Below are 25,680 nucleotides of genomic sequence, written 5' to 3' on the forward strand. Positions count from 1 at the left end.
CCAGGATGTGAGTCAGGTCCCAACAGTGTAAGAGCAAGAATAGCTTGGTGCAAGCCTAGGAGTTAGGTGACATCATGGGGGGGTGTCAGGCATACTGTAAGTGTATTGGAGCCCTGTAGCTCAGGATTGCTCCTAGCTTAGCACATCTAAGCTAGGGGTATGTGTCTAAACCTGCTTAACACTCTGTACAAAGCCTAAGCGGGTGTGCATGCCACGCACCGGGTTTTACAGGAAGAAAAAAGAGGTTAAAACAGGAAATAGCAGCAGTGTGCACATTTGAGCACTCTGTTTGCGCGGCTCACAAATGGGCTTAAACAGGAAGGCAATAAGAAGGGAAAAAAGCAGTAGGAAGGCAATCAAGGAGAACTAGCTTAGCTGGCAGGTGAAATGTATCAGAATCAGCCAGTTACACAGGCAGCTGACCAGACCAGCCCAGAACACTACTATAAACTATGCAAACACCTTCCCCTCTGGTTTTTCCCACACTCTACACCACTGGTGTAAACAAGCGGGGAAATTTTAACACTCAGTACAGCAAAATGATATGGGCTGCAATAGCTATCACACAACAACTTGTGGAAGAGGTTGAGGGTGGTGAGGATATGAATGCTGTCCACCAACCCACAGTGAGGAGATGGAGAAGAGTGTACAGACCCAGGGTAACCTACCAGGGGCTACATGAGCTGGAGATAGTGGAACGCTATAGAGTGGACAGGGACCTCCTACAGCAAATTGCTGAGCTGTGCCGGCCAAGCCTGACACGCAGAACTAACAGAGGGGAACCCATCCCAGTGGATATCAAGGTATGTGTAGGCCTAAGAATACTAGCTACAGGAACCTTCCAAAGGCCAACTGGGGATATGATGGGGATTTCACAGGCATCAGCATCCAGGGTATTCCACCAGTTCCTGGATGCCATGTCAGCACATGTCTGTGAGCACGTATATTTCCCTAACACCCGTGAGGCGTTGGCCAGCAATATGCAACTGATCCACCAAATAGCAGAATACCCTGAGGTAGTAGGTGCTATAGACTGCGCGCACATATGCATCAAAGCACCACCCAGTGAGCGGGGAAGGTTCTACATCAACCGCAAGGGCTTCCCTTCCATCAACTGCCAGGTTGTGTGCAATGCCCAGTGCATAATAATCAATGTGTATCATGATTCCCACATCTGGCATCTGATGCAGCTGTACCAGAGATTTGCCAATGGGGACATCCCTCATGGTCACCTAGTGAGGGATGCTGGATATGCACTGGAGCTGTGGCTGATGACACCCATCAGAAATGCACACACACCTGAACAACAACTCCATAATTAGGCACACGCACAGACCAGAATTATAGTAGAGTGTGTGTTTGGGATGCTCAAGTTACGGTTCCAGTGCCTGGTCACATCCGGTGGAGCCTTGCAGTACTCACCAGTTACATGTACCCAAATTGCCCTTGTATGTGCCATGCTACACAATAAGATCCTACGGAAACAGCTGCAGCAGGAACAGCATGGGGCAGGGCCACATAGCCCCTCACCATTGCCAAGGCCTGCACAGGTACAGAGTGACTTGGAGGAGGAACAACCTGAGCCTGCCCCAGTAGGCAGAAGGAGGCATGCCCAGTATGTCCTAGCCTTGGCAAAGAGGCAATGCATAGCACATACACTGACACAGGAGAGGCCCAGGGAATAACACCTCTCTCTGACTCTCACATACAGTAAAAGGAATGCCAAACATTACACTACCTGTGCCTAATCATGTGTAGGGAGTGCACTATGCGCATCTGACATAGGCAGCCCTGCAGTACCACTCTCAGGTCTGGGACACCCACAAGGTAAGTGACTCACACATGCCAGTTGGGGGGAGGTCACATACCCAACAACAGTCACACCCAGCAGGACAGGTGTAGACAAACACAAACAAAGGTGGTGCTATGGCCTCTGAATGAGGCCTATGGGTAACCTCCTCCCGGGCCTACACAGACAGACTACAGCAGGTCAGGCAGTGGGATGTCAGTTCTGAAGGGTAGGAAGTCAGAAACTAATATGTAAGTAATTAAAAGCTTAGATCTGTAGTACACTGGTATACCTCTACTCAGCACAATAGGTAAGACAACAGACTGAAATGGAGTACCCGACATACCAGTACAGTCCTAGCAAATGTGTACAAGTGTCAGGGGTGTCCCCCCATCCTTCGTAGAAATATAGTAACAGTCAGGTGTGCCCCCCCACAATCCTGTGTAGAAATGTAGAAATAGTTAGGTGTGCCCCCCCATCCTATGTAGAAATGCAGAAATGTAGAAATGCAGAAATATAGTAACAGTCCATGCCAAATGATCGACAGATACCCTGCAGAGACAGCATGCTACCTGTAGGTGTACAACACAAAGGTCAGCACTGCAGGACAAATGACCTGGAATCGATCCACACATTCAGTACAAATGGTCATACTGGGCATGTCCACACACTTAGAGAAATGAAGGCAATGTCTGTCAACAACATACTGAAAGGTCATACTGGGCATGTTCACTCACTTAAACACATGAAGGCCATATCTGCAAACACCAGTGGACCAGACGTATCTGGCAGCTGCAGATGTTAGTGCAGACACTCCTCAGTATGCACCACTCATGCTTTGCACACACAGTGGATAGGAATACAGACATGTATGTAAAGGCAATACACTATAATAAGCCAAAAGTGGACATACATAGATGTGTGGAAGAGGGTGACTGTGACAAGGAGCCATCCAGGCCTGTCCCACCCAGCACACAGGCAAAGGGCCACAACCACACAAGGGTCAGATGTCACTCACTGTAGATACTAGCCACCAGTATCTGTCAGCATTACAGAGTATGTGGTGCTGGTGCCAACTGTGCAACATAACTGTTCAAGGAAGTAGTTATCTAGCAGCTGCATACACATACCTGTGAAATATGACCCAGGTTGTGCCCGTATGTAGCGTGTCAACCCCTAGATGAATGGGTTATGGCCCATGCAAAATGGACAGCTATGTATGGGGCGAGATTTTTATTTTGGGAACAGATTGCCCTTTTTTTTCAGGTGAAAGTGGGAAGTTGGGGAGGGGTAGTAGGTATATTTGGGGAGGTAGGTTGGGTAGGTTAACAGACAAGACAAGACAAACAAGATGCATACAGGGGCGGTATATGACACGTGGGGGGTAAACATTTAGGACGGGGAGGGGTGTTTGGAAGTCGCAAGCCTATGAGCCCCCAAATGGAAACAGTGGGACTGAGGTCCCCACCCATGGGCAGTCACCACTGCACCTTCATGGCCCCACAGTTGGCTGTGTTAGGGGCTGGGTAGTAGGGGCAGGCTCACCCTCTAATTGCACCACGCGGCCCTCAAGCTGGTGTAGCTTGTCTCTAATCTCCTTGTCTAGCTCACTATGTACTGCTGCCCGGAACTGACGGCAGGTGACAGGTACCTCACCACCTTCGCTCCCAGGGGGGGGGGGGCCGAGCCCCATCCCCTGCAGTGGTTCCACCCAAAGGTGGTGCAGGGCCAACAGAGGAGGAGGTCCCAAGCTGGGCCCCAGACATGCTGGTGCCCAGTGCCATGGCCAGCTGAGGTGGGACAGGTGGGTCCGCTGGGACCGGCCTTCCCATACAAGCTGTGGTGTTGCAGTTTTAAGGAAGATATCAGTTAGTAATAGTCAACAACATTCAGGATTAGTTATAACAGCATGCATAGGTATTCCCATTAACCCAAGACACCAGATTTACAACAGTTGCAGAGCGAGCAGAACACATGCATATATGGTACAACAGTGGCCATTACAACAGCATGCAGGTTTCATTGATGGCAACAGGCCACCAATATGGGAGTATTTTAACATGGCACTTGCATAGAACCAAATGTGAATATTTATAAACCAATAGGACATATGTCCCAACAAAAGTTTGGAGTGTACACGTACCCATTGAGGTGTGTAATTAGGTGAGTGTAGCATATATGGTGGGGGTGAGAGAGAGAGTTTAATTAACAACTAATATACCCCTGTAGTTTTCACAACTTTCTTAGTCACTGCAGTGATCTGTCCCTTACATGTATTATTACACTACCCAATGTCCTTACTTTGTACAATGGTATGTTTGTAGATTAGTATCTACGTGGACTGTGCCTTACGTATAGTCTACGCCTCTTACCTTAGGTATCTGTTGAGAAAATCACTGTTAACACTACCTGACAATTTGTACACATACTCCCAGATTCCATGCTTGTAGACAAGTATATAAGTGAACTGTGTTGTGCCTCCAGTCTACACCTCTTACCTGTTATAGCTGTGGAGGAAATCTTTGTTAACACTACCTGACAAATTCTACACATATTCCCAGATTCCATGTTGATGTTATACACATACCTAACAATCTGTTATTGCATACACTCTGGTCAAGGCTTGACAGGATGCAGGTGTTAATGTGACATATTTTGAGAGTAGCTGTCATACACTTTGGGTGAGATGCTACAATGAAAGGTTTGTTTTCATATACATTCTCTGACTATGTTCAGGTCTGACTATCAGTTATATGTTAGTAAAAGCTGCTTACATTTCTTGGATCATCACACTGATTTGTCAGGGGAACAGGTTACCGGGCAGCAGATTTGGGCCATTTATCTGGACATGCTGGACAGATCAGAACAGTTGAGGGGTATGAGTATGCATACAGTTTACTACCTGAACATTCTGCCACAGTCTGTACAGTTGGTGGTTATGATTATGCTTACAGTTTACTATCTGAACATTCTAGCAAATTCTGTACAGTTGTTGGGTCTAGTTATGCATACAGCGTTCTATCTGAACATTCTCACAGACTCTGTACGGTATGATTATCCATACAACATACTACCACTCCCGGGATTCAAACCCCTGCTGTGTGTGGTAAAAATATTACAGATGACATCACAATACACTGTGCTATCAGGGAACTGGTGTGAAGCATTCCAATGTTTTCTGTCTAAGTCTCCCTCAGTTGTACAATATGACTGACCTTTTGGGACGCCCAACATTGTTATACTGAACACATTTTATCTGTGTTCAACACTGTGAGTAACACTGCTTATTACAACAGTACTATTTATAGACTGCAACACTACAATAACATATGAAATCAGAATGTACACAAGCACTCCAGGGGTTATACTTTCATTCACAAGATATTGCACATTTATTTCCACACAGCCTATATGACAGTCTTCCTGCCATATTGTCTAGTTTATTCAGTACATCCCATAAACAATACATTTTTATACTGGTACAACACTTTCTAGAACTGTTATATTTATTTGTTATGACAGTACATGCAAGATTATTACTAACCTGCCTTGCGATGCAGCCTTTGCAGCCTAGCAGCATGGGCTTGCTGGTTCACAGCCTGCTCATCTGCAGCTGTCAGAGAAATACAGTGATATTTAGCCATTACCTGTCCATAGTATACACAAGCAAGGCAATCATTAGAATGAGTACTTACTCAGTGCTGGGACATTGTCCATCTGCCTTGATTCTTGGATCCACTGCTCCAAGAAATGCCCCCTCTGCTGCTTCAGGTCAGCATGGTAATGCCTGACCTGCTCACCAGTCCGGGGGATACCAATGGCACTGGTGAGGTCACGGCGAGACTGTCCCAGGCCTCCACTTTATAGTGAAAGCCCTGGTACTGGCCCTGCAGTAGTCTCTGACCATGGTGTTTTACCAGGAGCCATACCATGAAACTGGGTGTCCCAGCACTGCACACTAAATCGAGTGCCTTCCCCAACTCCAGCCATTCTGCCTACAGTAGGAAGCTGCAACCAGTTATGTGAAGTATTCGGGCCTGTGGAGTTTAAATACGCCCGATTTCCCACACTTTCCCATGATTAGATGGTTTTGAAAAAGGCTAAGCTATGGGCACACCTGCTTACCTAATGTTGGCATTACTTAAAGGGGTATACCACTGGGCAGATTGAGTTAGCCAGCCTACACATTGCTTACACCAAGTAAGCTGAGTTGTGCAATGCTTAGCATTGCTTAATATTTAATTAGCATTATCATTTCCTTTTGGCATTGATTTATTATCCGTTACATGTTATATCTGTGTCTGGTATCTGTGATTCTTGTGTATGTACACTGTATGGGATCCTGGGAACTTCAACACTTTATTACAATACTAACTCACATCTGGCCTTACTGCAGTACTCCAATTCACATATTTATGTTAAACAACAGATTATACAACATCACACTGTACATAGATTCCTTTCACATGTTCAGTTTGATTTTCCTATGGTGAGGATTTGTTTGTTGAAACCTCAATCTTATGTACTGCTATGATGGCTTAGTGGTTAACTACTGTGACTGTAATGTACAGGGTCTTGGATTCGAGCCTTGCAAAGGCTGTTTATTTTGTTGATGGGCAGAAAATGGGCTGTTGGATACAGAGTGATTAAGGCACTTTAAAGCAGTTGTAAGCGGGTTTCCGTGGAGGTAAGCACTGCTAACTTTTAGTTACAGTTTCTTATGATCAGTTAGCTTCTGAATTTCTTAACCAGTGTAGGCATTGCTTACCCCCACACAAACACACTTAAACACGCTTACTAGTGCTTACATATGCTTACTACTGCTTATTTGTGCTTAAACCTGCTTACTAGTGCCTTATTTGTTATGACACTGACACTTCACATGTGCATTTCCTGCAGTACTCCAGTTCATAAATATATGTTATTTAGTGGGTTTTGCAACAAAAATATTGGTTATAATGTGCTTTGCCATGTAAAATAGACTGTGCTGCAGTGGGACTCAAGCCGGGAATGCTTGCTCATTAGGCAAATGCTCTGCCCACTACACTATTGCTGTGCTGCTTCATTTGCCTTTATCTTCCTTGTTATCCTCTTAAGCCTTTTAAGCTGCTTTAACTGTAGCTAAGCAATGGGCACACCCATGCACCTATGGTTATCTGTACTCGGATTTTTTTTTTTAATTAATAAAAGGGTTTTTCTTCATTTAATTTTTATGTACTGTTGCTGTTATACACATGGGGGACTGTTGGTGGGGATATGCAGACACCTATGAGCAGTCTCGCTCATTTATTACCACTTTCTGTTGTTCTACATTGCAGGGGCATGTTTTTTCTGAGAGGTCTGCTCTCAGACATGCCCCCTGCACTTGTACAGACTCCGTGTAAGCCTAGGAACTTGGGCAGCGCACCTTATTACTATGCATGGTGCGCTGCCATCCTGCTCCTAAACGGGCGCTTCCGTGCAGGACTAAGCTAGTCCTGCATGTAAGTTTAGTAAATCCAGGGGACAGTGCTGTTATTATGAGTCTATTTCACTTAATCGAACTCTTATTTACAAGAATACCTCTTCACCGAACCCTTTTAATTGAACATCCTATTTGCAGTCTTTAGTTGCTAGACTAAATAAGATCAAACTATTTTAGTTGGTCACCTAAGAAAACTTCAACTCTGACATCACAAAACAACTCCATAAAACATGAACACTTAAACATTTTAAACATTAATTTAATATTTATAATGTAATATATATTTTTTTAATTACTTAAATAAAAATAAAAAGTTACACTACTATTACTTTTAATTTTAATATTTTCTCAAGCTTGTACTACTATACTACCTGACAGATTAGTCTGCATAGCCTCAGTAATTAAAAACTTAAAAATTGCAAACACTTTTTCTCCTCCACTTTGCAGGGGGGGCTGCACTCCTCCCTGCACCCCTCACACTCCCCGCAAATTAAATAAACCAACTCTGAGATCGCACTACATTGATGGAATTGGTAAACTAGGAATAGACTACAAATATTTATGCTGCCATCGGAATTAATATTAATTCCCTTTCACCGATTGTTGTATGGTGGGTGTGGTTTAGGCAGGACTTGCTACTGCGATATCATGTTTCTGGTGTTGGCCAACAAAAATAATTCAATAAAATGAAGTTTGATAACTAAAGACTTCGATAAATAGCACGTTCAATTGAAAGGGTTCGATCAAAAAATATTCTCTTAAATAAGAGTTTAAGTGATATAGACCTGTTATTACAACCGCCATACTTTCTGCTTTAAATTTGATGTTATTGTATGAGGATTTTTCACTCACTTTTATATTACTAACTTAAGCATTATTTTTTTTTAATTTCTCCAAGTGTTTCAGATTTCTAATACCATGACAGGTATGGACTGCATTCCTAAGTCATGCTATAATTAAAATTTGTCAACTCAGTATTGTTTCAGTCTTTGATGTTAGCCAGGAGTATTCTTCTCAGCACCCATAATGTACCCAAAATTGCCTTCTGCAGTTCATACAGGGTTAAATGTATTGGAAGCATATTTATGTATGATTGTAATTTTTTATATTAGTCCTGTTGCTCTACTGTTTCTATATTGGAAAAACTAAAAAGAAACTCAGGAGAAGGATATATCAACATCTTTATGATATCCAAAAGGGTGATGAAAGAAATGCCTTGGCCAAGCATATTCAAAAATCCCCCACACATAGTTTTAAGTTCATAGCTATTAACAAGGTTGACTTAGGACCCAGGGGTGGTCCAGTAGATTTGTATCTTGAATACAAAGAAATGAGGTGGCAACTAAGCTGCAATGCCAGTTCCGTTGGGGCTAAATGATACAATTTCCATTAGTAGTGTATTGAGGTTGAAAGCTGAACTACTAGTGTGGAATGTTTAATATTTTAGTTATTTTTAACAATGGTTTATTATATGGCATTGTTTATATTGCATTTGTAATTCAACTTTTAACTGATTAATCTTAATTGGTGAATTTGGTAATGAGAACACATGAGTTTTAGTGAGTATTTAATGGCTGTGCCATTTTATGGTCTGCATCTCTGAAGAAATCAGACAAAATTCCTGAAGAAAGCACTCAGATCAATAAAGGTGATTTTATGGGTTGGTCCATATTTTGTTTTTAGTATGTTGCTCAATAAATTAAATATTTACTTGAACAATCAGCATATAAATTAAATTCATATATTTTACCAATTGTGGGATGCTTAAAAAGTATTCCCATTCTTAATGTATGAGCAGTTAGCACAGTTTCTACACTTAAAAGTTCCATTTCTTTGGGATATTCTTTGAATGTCATTCTGATGTTCATAGAATAGAGTACATTTAAGATTCTTTCTGTTTTTAAATGTAAGGGATGGAATATCACCCACAAACTTCTTAACCTTCTAATCCACTGTTAATATATGCCAGTTTTGCTTAATAATACTGCATAAATTAGACATATTCGAAGAAAAAGAAATACACATTCTTAATTTTGTTTCAGTATTATCACAAACTTGTTTATCTGATGTCATAGATGTAAATAATGTATTATTTCTGTCAGCTGAGAGATAAGGGCATCCCTTATTTGCTTTATCATCTTCCTGCAAAGTCAAACTATGTTTAAAATTATTTAAAGAATAACATCTCTGTTCTTACTTTTCACAAACATTGACAAAGATTTTTTACAAATGTCATCCTCACTAGTCAACCGAAAGAGGCGTGTGGTTTGACTCTTAACAATATTGTTAAAAGTATATCTAGGACGCATACTAGTCCTTTCCACTAATGTATTCTTCCTACACAACTGACTCTTGATTCTATGATTAGCCTCCCTTGTCAAGTTAACATCAAGAAAGTTTGGTTAACCTATCCCTGTCTGAAATATCTTCTGAATTCTGCAAAGACCACAGAGATGAGGAATAACCATTCTTCCCAATACCCATGGGAATAGCCTATTCAACGGTGAGAACATTACAACAGCGGATAAATAACTAGTAAAAAAATGCACTCTAGTAAAGGGAACATGATGGCAGGAGAGGGCTGAGCCTGAGCTGGCATAACATTGAGACCAAATCCCCTAATAATGTGATCACTGATGTCTTCTCAAGCTCATAGCAGGTATCAAACAACAGCTGCTTGATATACAGGTCCTGGTGCATAGGGCGTAATTTGATATGGTTAGCTGGAACTGGTCTGACTTGATCCTATTGGCCTACATAGTTCAGAGGAACAGATCCAAGAGGATAAGCTCTGGCACAGAGTATGCCCAGCTATGACTTCATAACTCAATGGAATGATTTCTTTGATCCCAATGGACAGCCAAGGCTCATCCAGAGTTAAAAGGTTAGTATTCACTCCCATGGTGAAACACAAGGTCAGACTTCCCTAGTATCTATGGTCACTGAGACACCAATAGTAGAGGGTGAGAATACCATATGAAAAGTGTGTTAGTGGGGGATGGATAACAGATTTAGCACAGAGAAGTTCAAGTTTGGACCTCATCTTTAAGTTGTTTAGCTTTTGGCAATTTGCCCACATGTTTGTTCTGTTATGAGGTCTCTTCCATTAGTTTCCCTATGAAGAACTTTGGATCACTACCATCTCCACAAAGTGTAACAGCAACTTTTCCTTACTTTGATAATAGAACTTCAGACTATGTAGGTACTTTTCCCTGCCATTCATGTAGTGTCTTTAGGTTTATATGGTCAACGAAGCACTTTGTACATCCCATTTCTGGATGGATCATAAAATTTAATTTTTATGCTGACTCTAAAAGTAGCAATTTGGTTTATTTAGCACAATGTTCTGTGTATAGCAGTTTTTTATGTAGGTAAGACAAATTGAACTCTGAAAGAAAGAATTTTAGAGCACAATTACGATGTGAAGAAGTTGAAATTATGTAATGCTTTGGCAAAACATGTGAATGAGTTTGGACAGACATGCTCTTTTACGTTTGCTGTATTAGATTTAGTTAGTTTAAATTTGAAAGGGGGACTCAGTTAATAGAACGGAATGCACTGAATTAAGATGGATTTTGTACTTGCAAGCAGATACAAGTCCTGGCTTAAATGACAATGTTTCTTTAAAGCTGGATTTAAAATCACATGATCTTCTTCACTGATTGCATTGATTCACAATGTGTATAAATTATCAATGTTTTATTAGAGGGGTTATGGTCTGAAGAAGAGGCTTGTGCTCACCTTGTCAAATGAAATCTTTTTTGGTTTTATTCAGCCATGGTGGTCTCTTTTCTTTTTTGTACAAAATCTTTTCATGTCATCCCCACCATCCCCATTACTGATAAATCTCTGATGGCTTGCAGTCCCCCTGCCCACAAAAAACTGTTGACTCGGCTCATTATTCGAGGGGTGTATGATGTAGGACAGCCACCCCAGCCCCTCCAAACAGTCCTCACCCACCTGATTACAGTCACACTCTCATCAATTCATCCACTCATATACACACACACATGCACACACCTACCTGACCCCCTCATTTATTCCCCACTGCTATGTCACAGGCAAACATACACCACTCACATACACTCAAGAACACACCTCCTAACCCTACGTTACTACGACACTTCCCAGCACTTTTCTCTACCAAAATGGATGAACACAGCTGACTACCTTGACTTGGTAGAAAAGCCCTGAGCAATACCATGAGTTGCTTGTCACATAGATACCTTCCTGGAGGCAGTTCTGGGGGTGAGTACCAATGGCTAATTAACATATGCCTATCGCTACAGACTATCTCATTTGCATATAGCACAGCTGCAGAGCCAGTTTTACATGGTGCTGCACGTGATCACATAGAAGCACTATGCTGTACCACATTAGGGCTTTCTCTTAATTCCAAAATCTTGCTACAAGGTGTATACAACTGCACACTTCACACTAGCCTTAATGAATTTGGCCAAATGAATTAGATTTGAAACAATATGCAGAATAATATGAAATATAATAGAATTTACTTACCTGTAAACTTTGCTTATTTACCAAGCAGGGCGAGTAGAAGATTAGAAAAATACAAAAAGAGAAGATTAAACATTAAAAGAAAACTATAAAGTGCTTCTTTGTGTTAAAAATATATGACATTAACAAAGAAAGGAAATGAAATGGAAAAACTGAAAGGAAACAATACAAGTTTTTATATCATATCTTATAATAGGTTGGATGGTTTGGTTAAGAACATTGCAGGTAAGGAGTTCAAACACAGTAGATGAGTTCATTAAATAATGGTGCGGTGCATGCTGAACTTAGAAAAGTGGACACAGAGAAGAGGAAGACACTATTTCTAACATGAAGTATATGCGGGGTTGTTTACAGGCAAGAAGGCAAGCAGGGTTAATTGCTTCTTCACATCTTAAAAAAGAATGCCATGAAAGTAAGAGAAATCACATTGCAATATTGCAATGCTTCACAATAAAAATGGAAATCAGGAAAATTAAGTATCTTTAAAGCTCGATGAACTATTTGAGTAACTACATATGTATTTAAGTTTTATTGACCAGGATGCCTAACTTGGCAGGAAATATTTTCGGTGGAAGCCTGGAGAGAGTAGCTTCAGTATTCAGTGAAATTTGAAGTAAAAATTATAATCCTTTCTAGTAGACAGCACTTTGTGAACAATAATGCATAATAATGCATGATGTCATCAAGCAAAAACTTAAATGACCAACTGCATCTGTCCATATCATGCAGCTAATAACCCACAGTTGCCCCCACAGTTATTTTTCCTTAGTCAACAACCATCATTTGCGTTACAACCTATCAACGGAATAAAAAAAACTGCATTTCACTATTTCTTCATCGATGTGCTTCATTTACTGACCACTTTTACTATAAAACAATGATACAGCTAAAAATCTCCAAAGTGAATTGTGTAGCGTCAGTTTGGGATTGACTATGAATAATCATGTGTCATTTAGTCTGCGCCTGATTACTGAAAACTAAATTATCTAAAACCCTGCAATCTTAAAATACTGATAGTCTGAAGGTCACAAAACACAAGAAACATTTTTAATCCAGGAGAAAAATTACCCTGCTTCTTCCCCAGTATGGTATTAAGTTCCCACATCTCTGACTTTATATATATTAATCCCAAGGTCACACAATTTCGGAGAAAAAGGAGAAAGTAGAAATAAACATAACACTCCCCTTTTCCCTCTCCTGCAAGTCCAGTGAACCTCAAATAGGGGCAATCCAATATCTAGGCAGTGTCAATGTATTATAGGTTCATTGGTAGATATAATCATGAATTTAAGGAGATCATTAAGGACCCTAGCCCAGTATTCCAATCACCCAGAACGACTGCCTGCAAATGATTTGCTCAGTCACATATTAGGCAAATGGAGGCTGATGGCATCAAACCCTGGACTGCAAAAAACAGCTTGTTAACAGATCATAGCCTTAGTCTTCTGTGCTAACTGCCAGAAGCAGGCAAGTGTCCTGTCCATCTTTACTGTTTCAATGACAAACAAAGCAGGAAGCAACAAAGTGCAGGTTTCCTTTCAGTTTGGTATAATGCTTCTATGAGCCATGTCTTTTTGTCTTCTGTAACGGCATTCCATTGAGTGATCCTACATCCATATCATATTCCCTTTCTATATTTGATTTATTCAAGAGGAAAAGGGATTATATTCCTGTAGTCCTTCTTCAATGTTCCATTTTCCTTCCATTTATCAGCATCTTCAGCTTTCATCCAGCTGGATATCTTTCACTGAATATGTATACCAAGACAACGTAATGCACTACAGCTGTGACCTAAGCAAAAATATGGACTGGAGTATTATTACCTGTCTTCCACAGCCAGATTACCTGCTTTGACATATTCTTAGCCCTGGCATAAATACCACTTTTGTCAAAAATAATTTGTCTTTATCTGTGCCTTTAACTTGAGGATGGCTTTACATTGTGGTAGCTTAACACAACACAAACTACACTTTATTATTCTCTTTAATCTATTTCCCACAATTTCCAAATATAATAAAAATGCTACTTAGGTATCTTTTGGACATGTTTTATTTGTACCTGTGTCTCCAGGCTTTTTGAACACCAGTTTGGTTTTCTGGGAAATATTACATTATTTGGGCATCTGTCACATCATTGGCTATCTTACAGAGTCATTCAGTCAGCAAGTGTGGGATAAACCACATCTCACATTTATATCCTTATCAAATCTAATTAGTTCATTACCTTCTAATTAATATAGAGTAAGTAGATAAAAAATTAATACAAATATGCACATTTTAAAGTGTGTACAGTTATCCCACTCCACAAGGGGGGATCCACCTTGGATCCCAGGAACTACCGTCCCATCAGTCTGACGAGCCTGATCTGCAAGGGCATGGAACGCATTATCATGGAACTTATAAACAAAGACATTGGCAACCTTCAAACACTAGACCCCACCCAGTTTGGGTTCATGAAGAGCTGATCTTGTCTCCTGAACCTGATTGACTTCTTCAAATCGGTCTCCAGAGCTGTGGACGAGGGTAAGGTGGTCCACACAGCCTATGTGGACCTTGCCAAGGCCTTCAACACCATCCCTTACTCTGGAATCATTGAGAAACTTACTAAGCTGGGAGTAAATCCCTACAACACTTGATGGGTTGCCAACTGGCTTATTGACAGAACCCAGACTGTAAAAGTAGCCGACTCCAAATCCAGCTCCAGACAAGTGACAAGTGGAGTACCTCAGGGTTCAGTCCTGGGACCGCTCTTGTTTGGCATCTAGTTCTGTGAAGTACAGGCCAACACTAAGGGACTCTGGCTAACAAAGTTCGCAGATGACTGCAAACTGGGAGCCATTATTGAAACCTATTATTGAAACCTCAAATGATGTGGATATTCTACAAAAGGGCCTTACAGAAACAGATGCTTGGTGCCAGATACACTGGCTCAAGCTTAATGCCAAGAAATGTATAGTTATCCCCTTTGGGAAAAAACATGTACCCATGAATTACCACATAGGTGGCAGTACACTAAACAATGAAAGTGTGATGAGAAACTTAGGGACACAGGTGGACAGTGGTCTCACCTTTGATAACCACATCACCACAACAGTCAGGAAATTCTTCTATGTGGCACACCTCATCATTAAGGGCTTTTCATTCAGAAAAAAGGAGGTCATTGTCCCACTGTACTCATCCATCATTAGACCCATTATAGAGTACAACTCCCCGTTTGGTATGTACCTCACAAGACATCTGCAACAGCTGGAAAGGCCGCAGAAATACCTCAGTATAAGAATCACATGCCTAAAGCAGACACCCTATGCTGACCGTCTGAAAAAACTCCAGCTATAGTCTTTGGCATATTGTCTACTCAGAGGTGATCTCTGCTTAACATACAAGGCCATGTCAAACCCTGAGCTGTTGGACATGATCTACTTAAAGAAATCCCAATCCCTCAGAGACACACGCTCCAGGGATCTAAACCTTGTCATCACAATGAACAAAACATGCTGGAGAGATTCCCAGACTCTGGAACAGACTGCCCATACATGTCAAGCAGAGCGTCTACTTGGCCCTCTTCAAAAGGAACCTTGACGATTGGATGGGAGATAGGAAATTCACCCCGGGGATCATGTCAGTTGCCCTCCTAGACAGGGGTCTAGGGAAGTAAATATTGTGGGAAGAAATATCCAGGGAATTGTTATGGCTAGGTTGTATAGGCCCTAGGGCCGATAGCCTAGTACCAACAAAATGACCCTATGAACCTATGAAATGGCAGTCATAGTTTTCAAACTGCATTACGTAATAGATGTGGCACTTTGGCTTAAAACTTTGGTTGAGATTCATAAAGAATTGCCACATTCCTGTGTAGTGGTAGTATTAGTAAGCTATGTTACATCTTAATGGACAGCACTGCCAAGAAGATAATCCATCTAAATAAATTAAAATTGAGTAGTACAATGAAGACAATATGGTGACCCTCTGTCATAAAGATCAATGCTTTCAACTATAGTAGCATTGTGGTCTGATAACACTATTGGCCTCTAGTTAAAACACAAGTAAGGTCAGGATGGTGAGCAGCATAAACAACACTGCTGCACACTATGGGTATGAATGATAGTGGATGGCCGAAGGACATAAGACTGCAAGATATTTAGCAAACTCATGTGGTCACTTAGCTTCGTACCATAATGGGAAGAGAAAGTGGGTACATGAGAAAGTATGAAAAGGAGAAAAGAGCAAGCAGATGGAACCCAGAAGTAGAACCAAAAGGACAGTGTAAGATTAAAAGGAAGGTAGGTTACATTTTTTAAATTACCCCCTTCTGTCATAATAAGAGAGATGGACTGCTAGACAAGATATACATGGGCATGCTGAGTAAGGAAAGAGGGTGAGGAATGGCAGCAGGTGCAAACACACAAACATTAAACAGCATAGACAAGTGTGGGTGTCCATATAAAAGTTGGGGTAGACAATGGATGATCATAGACATACAGGGGGTAGAGATGTGGCAATGAGGAGGACAAACAATGGACAACATATGGCGCATGACACACTATAAAGGGGTCATAGTATGAAAGTGTTAGGGTTGGGTGCTTGCATAGTGTGATGTTAGGATGGTGTAGAAGGCAGCTTACCCAGATCTAATGCCCTGATCTGGACCTGGATAGCCAATGTCATGAGCTGGTCAATGCCTTTGTGGCCTGATTTTATTTTGAAGAAAGTTAGAATTTGCCAACCTCATCATAGACTGACTGCTGCAGCTGATGCTATTGCAGGGGAGTGAACAGGGCATTCTGCAGAGAGGCCTTCACTCACCTCCTGACAAGTAGCCTCTTACCCCACTCCCTACACAGGCTTAGTCATAGCAACTGTGTGTTTTTTACCTTGCTGCAGTCTGGTCTTCCTCCTCCTCCTCCTCTGGGCCTGCAGAGTAAAGACACAGCTACTTTGCAGCTGTTAGGAAAAATGGTCATTAGCAATACAAGATAGGGCAAGGATCCATCAGTCATGACATATAACACCCAGGCAGATTAGGGCAAGGATCCATCAGTCATGACATATAACAACTAGATAGAATAGGGCAAGGATCCATCAGTCATGACATATAACAACTAGATAGAATAGGGCAAGGATCCATCAGTCATGACATATAACACCCAGATAGGATAGGGAAAGGATCCATCAGTCATGACATATAACACCCAGACAGGATAGGGCAAGGATCCATCAGTCATGACATATAACACCCAGGCAGATTAGGGCAAGGATCCATCAGTCATGACATATAACAACTAGATAGAATAGGGCAAGGATCCATCAGTCATGACATATAACACCCAGATAGGATAGGGAAAGGATCCATCAGTCATGATATATAACACCCAGACAGGATAGGGCAAGGATCCATCAGTCATGACATATACCACCCAGACAGGATAGGCCAAGGATCCATCGGTCTTGACATATAACACCCAGCCATGATAGGCCAAGGATCCATCAGTCTTGACATATAACACCTAGATAGGATAGGCCAAGGATCCATCAGTCATGACATATAACACCCAGATAGGATAGGGCAAGGATCCATCAGTAATGACATATAACACCCAGGCAGGTTAGGGCAAAGATCCATCAGTCATGATATATAACACACAGACAGGATAGGGTAAGGATCCATCAGTCATGATATATAACACCCAGACAGGATAGGGTAAGGATTCATCAGTCATGACATATAACACCCAGACAGTAGAAAAGATAGCTGCAATACATTTCTGTCTGCTTTCTTTGAACCTCTCCCTCCCACTGATGGAGCACGCCAGGGTGGCACCACATCAGGTCATTCTAATGATGCTTGCACTATTCACCTGTATGCTTAATGCCAGCTGACTTGGTGAAGACTTGGGTCAGGCATAGCACCGGCCATCAGCATTTTTTCAAATGATCACCAAACTGGCCTAACAGGTGGTCCCTATAATCCCTGTAAAGCAGGAACTAGGGAAAACGCATTTACTTTACTTCTTGCACCAGGTTGGAAACCTGCATTTGACAGCTTCAGATGCAGCAATGGCCATTTAATGGTTGCAGTAGAGGAATAGACTGCCTTCAGGTGAAGGTAACATAGTGACACCCCAACACTGTCATAATAGGTAGTGGAACTGGTCTCTGACCCCCCACCACACAGAATGTTTATTTTATTTTATTTGATTGTATATATTTGTAAGCCCATAGATGCAAATGTTCTTTTTCAGGGGTAACCCAGGAGCACTGTCTGGTTGAGTGACTTGCTCAGAGTCCCATAGTAGGCAAATGAAGGTGGGGAAATCAAACCATGTACACCTGGTTACAGGAAGCAGCTCATTATCAGCTCAAAGTCTTAATCCTTTGACTGCAGCTACTTCATTCATCTACAGTGGCATAATCCCCAGTAGCATTAAACTCTGCTGTTACTGTGTCCAGCCCTACCATCTGTGTAAATGATGATGACTGTTACCCACACAATGTTTATGAATCCCAGACAGAGTTTTAAAAATGTAAGTAATTTAGCAGCTGTATGTAACAAAGGATTTAAAACTGTTGAAAAAATCCTGTAAATTGCTATAAAATAAATGTTCTGGGCTGGTATCACTTTTTAAGTAGGTTTGCATTTTTTTACATCTACTTTTTTTTTAAGATAGTCAGTAAGGCTACCCCAGAGTTTCAGCTGTAGTCAGGGGAAATACGTGCAGAAGGTGTATCAAAAGTTCTAACAATAAAATTGTGGCATACACATCATTCACAGAACAGAACTTGTAACACTGACACTTAAAAGTTAGAACTCATTTTGGTTCTCTAATTCATCTTGTCAAAAGGCTTATATGAGAATTTGTAGAATGGGCATGAGTCTTTGAAACCGTCACACAAGTATATACCACTTTCCTTCATTTACTCTGCTAAATTAATTTTATGAGATGAAGGACAAACAAATGAGTAAATTATATTGGGTAATAAAACACATTTTTCATGTTCCGACTAATAATATTACATAAATTTTGTAGAACTATGTTCTTCTGAATACACGAAGGCCATCTACAGCAAAGTCCCATTTCACATAAGTATAGCTTTAATCAGTACTCTTGAGTAAAGCTGGGACTATGTTTTGACAACTATTTTGATTAATTGGGCCATATTTCTGTGCTTCAGTACTGCCAAAATACATCTTTAATTGAAGGGTAGTTACAAATCAGAAAGGTATATTCACTAACTGCATGTTTTTGTTTCTCTGTTCATCTTGGTTTGTATTAGTGCTTACTAAGTGTTATCACGGGGGAAAGGGAGTGCGAGGCACTCACTGCTGCATCTGTGCTTTTTAACAGCATCCACATTGTAAGTTTTTTTCCTTCATGGATGTTATTTCTATCTAAGTAATATGTTCTATACGTTAAAGCTCCCAGATTTTAATCTCACACAGCAGTAAGCAATTTTAAAAAGCTTAACAGCAGTACACCTTTTTGCACATTAGAGTGATAAGGTCTCAGTACTTCAACAAAGCACCTACTATAGCATATGTAAAAGCTTTCCATGACAGAACTGTAAATCATGTTATCCAAAATATTTGCAAGAAGACACTAACACAGAAAAGAAGAAATACCATTAGAGGACAATCATTTGCTGTAATAAATTCAGCTCATACCTCTCACCCTCTTACTGCAAGAAATCTGGACAAAGTTTGACAAAATGGGGGGACAAAGGCCCAAAAATAGGGACACATTTTAAATATTGCTCTTATAAACTTGGAAAGTTGCTAGAAAACAGAATTTGTGTTACCACACATTTTCTGAAGGATATGAAATCTGAAACTCAAATGATTGTCATTATTTATTGACTTTAATTTTTAAATCATCCCAGTAATTTGTCAAAAAAAAATTATGGGGAACAGACCAAAAAATGAGGCAAAAATCTGGGCATTCTTTAAAAATATGTACAGTTCAGAGGTGTAAAATTTCAGCTACATTTGTAAGCACATGCCAAGTGTTCCCATAGCTTGCTCTAAACATTTCCCTGAGATATTTGTTCTTGATTTGTGCAGGCAAACATTTCCAGGCATTTTCAATGACAGGGTACCTTAATTGTTCAACAACAGGTAGAAATGATAGGATGCCATTATCAGCTTGTTAGTTGAAGGGGTACGGTAACTCAGATGCAGGAATTTAAATATCATGTTGGTGATCATAATCTAACTGTAAAATAGAGGCAACCTTCTTTCAGGAGAAAGAAACATTATATTCAATTATATTAAAAAATGTAACAATCCCCATGCATCCTCAGATAAGAACTTTATAAAGCCAACAAACCCACTTATCATCATAAAGAAATTCAAATCAGACAGGCAAAGAACAGACATTAATGGTGAGAATACAGCTATTGTTTACTGTGACAAATTACATCCAACATGACAGTAACTCAGCATAGTTAGTAAACGGACTGGGCACAACAGTGCACAAAATGGCTTCCTTAAGGACATATAAGGATTATGGCACTTGGGGTGGATAGAAGAGAAAACAAAAGTGATTTTATGAAGAGATAGATAAAGCTCTTCCTGAATGCTTCTACTATGAGTGGATGAAAGCAAATGCACCAAGGATCGGAATCCTGGAACTGCATTCACTAAAAGCATCTTGCCAAAAAAACACTTTTTAAGTATTTTTGCAGGGGGCAAGACCCTTGCACCCTTTGATATGGGAGGCATGCCTCTCCCACTGTTCAAACTTATATATACCAATTCTGAGGCTGCATTTAAAAGAAAGGGGAGATTCTCCCAGAAAGGGAATCACATCTGACACAACTCACCAACTGCGATTACTTATGGAGGAAGTCTGACTGTCAGCAAGTTGAAGCTTGGGTAGACTAAGCTCGACACAATCGTCCACTAGTAGGATAACCTTCTTGAACACCAAGTTCCTCCCCTGCCATTAAGTAAGCCATCTGACCCTGAGGGAAACCTACTGATGTCACCATGCAGTCAACTGATGCTCAGAATGGTGTAAATGGAAGATTGTGCTCTTTGTTGTTTGACATGGGAGATTGTTGGCACTGCCTATGTCAGAGAATAAGTGCTGTATTAGACCTAGAGATGAAAGATAAGACAAGTTTTATGTATCTTTTTCACATTTTCTGTTATTCTCTAAGTTAGTATGCCCTTAGATTTGCCCCAGTATAAAAATTAAAAAGTTTTGTGCATTTTGTTGCATTTTGCATATTGCTTGTTTGTATCTACAATATTTTCAAAGTTTAGACTTCTTGCTGGTGAGTTTTTACCTGGTGATATTGTGGGACATGATGTTTCAGAGTAACCCCTTCATGCTCACTGCTTACATCTGTGATTACTTTCCCTTTATCACTGCTTACAAGATCATGGACCTGAATAAGAATGGAGATGCAGCTAAACTGATAAACCTTGAGCTTTTTCTGAGAGCACTCCATATGTATTAGTTGGGAGGCAGCCTTCTTCAGCAAAACAATGTCCTCCCAAGATTATATAGCCTCAAATCCAATACACATGCTAATCTCATGTTACTTTCAAGTACAGAAAATAACTCCTAACAACATTAGCAAGAGAATATTTTAGTGAAAGAAACTGAGACTTTACAAAAAGATTTAGAGTTGGAATATGTTGGTGATTTTTACATGAGTAAACTAGAAGAGATGTATTGTTTGGTATCTACATTAGACATGAAATTGCAGCAAACAAAAACTAAGAAACTGATGAGAGACTATCATGATTTTAAACAAGGCAACATTTTTATGTGGCCTAAAGAGAAACCAGTTCAGGCTGAAGGATTTACTTCTCCAGCAAAAAAATCACTGAAAACACCCACCCATCAGGGCAGGCACCCTTATTCTCGTGTACGTAATCGTAATGTTTCCATGACTACTAGGGAGGAGTTGAGCAGTACACAGGTCAGGCCCACCGGTCAGTGTCTAACAGCAGCACCAGTAGAAATAACACGAAGGCAGATGGATGACCATGCTTGTGGGGAGGAGACTAACATGGCAACCTCCAAACTGATTAATCGACCTGGCCAGGAGTCAACTGCTGACACCATGGGAGGACAACCTTTGACTTCCAGCATGGAAAATGAGTTGACACGGCTAGGAGCACTGCCAAAAGTTTTTGAGATGGGGAAGGGTTCTTTTTCATCACTGCCTGTACCTGTCAAGAACAAGGGCGAGTGGAGACAGAGCCATATGAACTGGAGAGAGACGAAGAAGCGACAAATATCTACTTGACTGATGATACTAACTGTATTGTTTATAATATATATGACTATTTTTTGTCAGCAGATGAACAATATGTTCTTAACAAAGGCTTAACATTTGTACCTAGTACAGGAACTGTATATTCTCAGGTTATTCTTGACATGATGTTATATGGTAGGAATGTGTCACTTAAAAATTTTAGGTAATTCAAACCTGCCACAGAACAAGGAGTTGAGACAGCCGAGCACTTTAACTCCCCCCTATTAACTCTACTGTTAACACTTTTTCGAGACTGTGTGAATCCAATATAAAGAATTACCTAGAAGATAAGGGCAATAGTACGTTTTTTAATCTGTCCATTTCACAGAGGCAATGATTGAATTCATTGAAAAACAATGCAGATATTGTGATAAAACCAGTGGATAAGGGGGAGCTGTAGTAGTAATGAATAAGAGTTTGTATCAGAGGAAAAGTCTTACAACTGCTACAGGATGAACACACTTTTATTTGTATATTCCCTATAATGGTTAATCATACATCTAATAAGGTAAAGCAAAGGTTTACAGAATTAAAACAATTGGGGATAATGTCAGAGGACGTGCACACATTTTTATGGATATAACATCCAATGGTGCCCATCTTCAAGGCACTACCAAAAATACATAAAGATCTGGTTGACCCCCCACTGAGACCCATCGTCTCAGGCAGGGGTTTGGTCACAGAGAATGTATCCATTTGGATAGAATGTACATTGAAAAACGTTTTAGAAAAATTTCCTAGTATACTAAGGGATACAGGACACCTTTTAACATTGTTGCATGAGTGTATTACATGGAATGAAGGACAGAACTATACTATGATTACACTAGATGTAAAGAACTTATTTACTGTCATTAGCAATACCTATGGCATATCAGCCATAGAACACATACTATCACAAGTAGCTAACTTTGAGCTTGATAATATTAGGCTGATAAATGAACTGCTTAAAATAGTGTTAGAAAATAACATATTTATGTGTCAAGATGCATATTATCGCCAGAACCAGGGGGTGGCTATGGGCAACCCCTGTGCTAACACTTATGCAAATTTAGTGTTGGCTTACTGGGAGAACAAAGCTATATTTGGAAAACAACATCCATGGAAGGACAAGTTAATTTTCTATGTGCGTTTTGTGGATGACTTTTTTGCTATGGGGGGGGGGGGTCATGGATTTACAACAATTTGTTGAATATTTGGGATCTATGACCATTTTCCTTAGATTCACCATGCAGTATTCCAATAGATCTTTAGATTATTTGGATGTTAAATTGCTAAGGGTTGAGAATGGAGTTTTGGACACAACCTTATTTAAAAAAAACTGTTGGAAGAATAGAACGCTATCTTTTGCTATCTTATGACAGCATGCATCCAAGTTCAATGGTATAATAAGAGGACAGGTTGATAGAATTTCACGTATATGTATGCAGGATACACATTTTGAACAAGAAATAGACAAGTTAGAGAGTAACCTCTGTTGAAGGGGATACAATGAAAATAGAGTTAAAGATGCCATTAGGTCTAGGCCTTGGTTCTCCCATAGACAACAGGATGGAACACCTGCTCAGTTTAGAGCCTCACAGATGGATAATGTGAGGCTAATGTTAATGTACAGTAACAACATAGGGGGATTATGTGATATAATAAAACATAATTGGAATGTTTTGCTGACAGATGAAGAAAATAGCCCAGGTAGTGGGAGAAAAAACAGTTTTTGGCTTTAGAAGAAATAAAAATCTGAAGGATTTATTATGTCATAGAGGGAAGATAGAAAAAAGTAGGAGTAATTTTACACAATGTGCAGGTACATGAAAGTGCAGAAATTGCAAAGCATGTGAGTGTATTGTGGAGGCAGAATTCTATGTACATCCTGTATCAGGAAAACAATATTGTTTTTATCTATATAAAGATTGTAGAACAAAGAATGTTGTTTACTTGGCTGTCTGTCAGGACTGCAGCTCATTCAGTGTAGCAAAAACTGATTGCATGCTGAAAAATAGAATTTTGAACCATTTGTCCTCTGTAAGATTAAAACATGAACATAATGCACTTTTCCAGCACATTTCTAAGTATGAAAGAGTAAGATTAAAACATGAACATAATGCACTTTTCCAGCACATTTCTAAGTATGAAAATCATAAGTTTAAGTTTATGGTTATACAATGTGTAAATAAAAACAAAAGGGGAGGTGGTTTGATTAATGAGACAGGAGGGTGTGGTACTGAATGTTAACTGAAGAGTTATATAAAAACTGCAGTTTCATTTGAGTTTTGTATCTGAAGAAGAGCTTGGTCCCAAAAGCGCTCATTCCTGTGTTTTTAATTGTGTTTTAAATAAAAGTCTTGAAGCTGTTCAGCATGGTGGCCAGTAGCTGCTTTTCTCTTCTTTCCTTGGAATCTTTGTGAGCAGGTATCCTTTGGTGGATTATTTACAGTTCTTTTTGGTTTGGCATTAGCAATAATCATTGATCTGTAAGATAAGTGAATAGTATGAGGGTTGGCTGTAGTCTTTTCACCATCATTCTGAAACAGGCTTTTCCCAAAAGAACAAGACATGCATTCCCTTAACAGCCAGATTAAAGTCTCTGTTCTCTTTCTTAAACATGGCGACTGTCACCCCAGTTTGCTGATCCAGAGGTATTGTATCTATCTTCCATGAAACAATGGAGAGGTGCATTAGCCACGCTACCTCAGCCTGTAAAGTGTTAGTAATATCTCCAACAATATGCAATCACTGCCTGTGGGATTACCAATATACAAACCTCTAACCAGAATCTGTATGTTTAATTGAGTCCCGCTGAAGTGACAGTCCATTTCCATGAAACACTAAAACCTACTCATGGATTGTGCAACTTCTGAATTGGTTGTATTAAGTAAGGACACTCAGGTCTTTATTATTTGCTTAACTTGTTTCCAGAATTTGCAGAAAACAGGTACACTTATGCATAATACAACTGTTTAACTAGCAAAGTGACATCAGCTATAGTGATGGGCCCCCAAAATATCAGAGATTTCATGCACTGTCTCTTAGTAAGAGGACATGCTCACATTCACCAGGTTAAAGAGTTAATCAGCATTTTTCTTCCATCTCCCAACAATCATTTCAATAGTGATTGTCACTTCCCACCCTTGCATAGTATACCTTGAGTGAGGATCCACTTTCTCCTCCTGAGATACTCTGCAAATTTGAATCACCATCTTTTGATCAGATTAGTAATATTTACCTATGACATTCCAAACACCTTCTGTATCCATGCCTTCATTTTGTCAAGCAATGTCACTGTAGTTTTCTTGGCCTGCAGGTCACTCTCAGATGAATCACTCTGATGAATCAGGAGAGCCTTCCATAACCATGGCCTGGTAGGCAACCTTCTTCAACTGACAATTTGTTACAATTTGTGTCAACCAAGAGTGCTCAGGTTACCATCATGACATGCACTGATCTTCTGGACACAGTTTCTTGCTGCCAGTCAACAGCTCAGGTCCTGCACATGTTCCATTTGGAAGTCAGTGTCCGCTATTTCATACAGAACACAGTAGATTTTTTTTTCAAAGTAGGGTGTTTTTTGGTGGTAGAAGCTGAAAACACCTCATACACAAACCTCTTACAGATATTCCACTTCTGCTCATTTGCTTCTCTTTCAAGTT

This window comes from Protopterus annectens, chromosome 7.part1 (assembly GCF_019279795.1).
Source record: "Protopterus annectens isolate FY-2018-M chromosome 7.part1, PAN1.0, whole genome shotgun sequence".
In the NCBI taxonomy this organism is placed as follows: Eukaryota; Metazoa; Chordata; order Ceratodontiformes; family Protopteridae; genus Protopterus; species Protopterus annectens.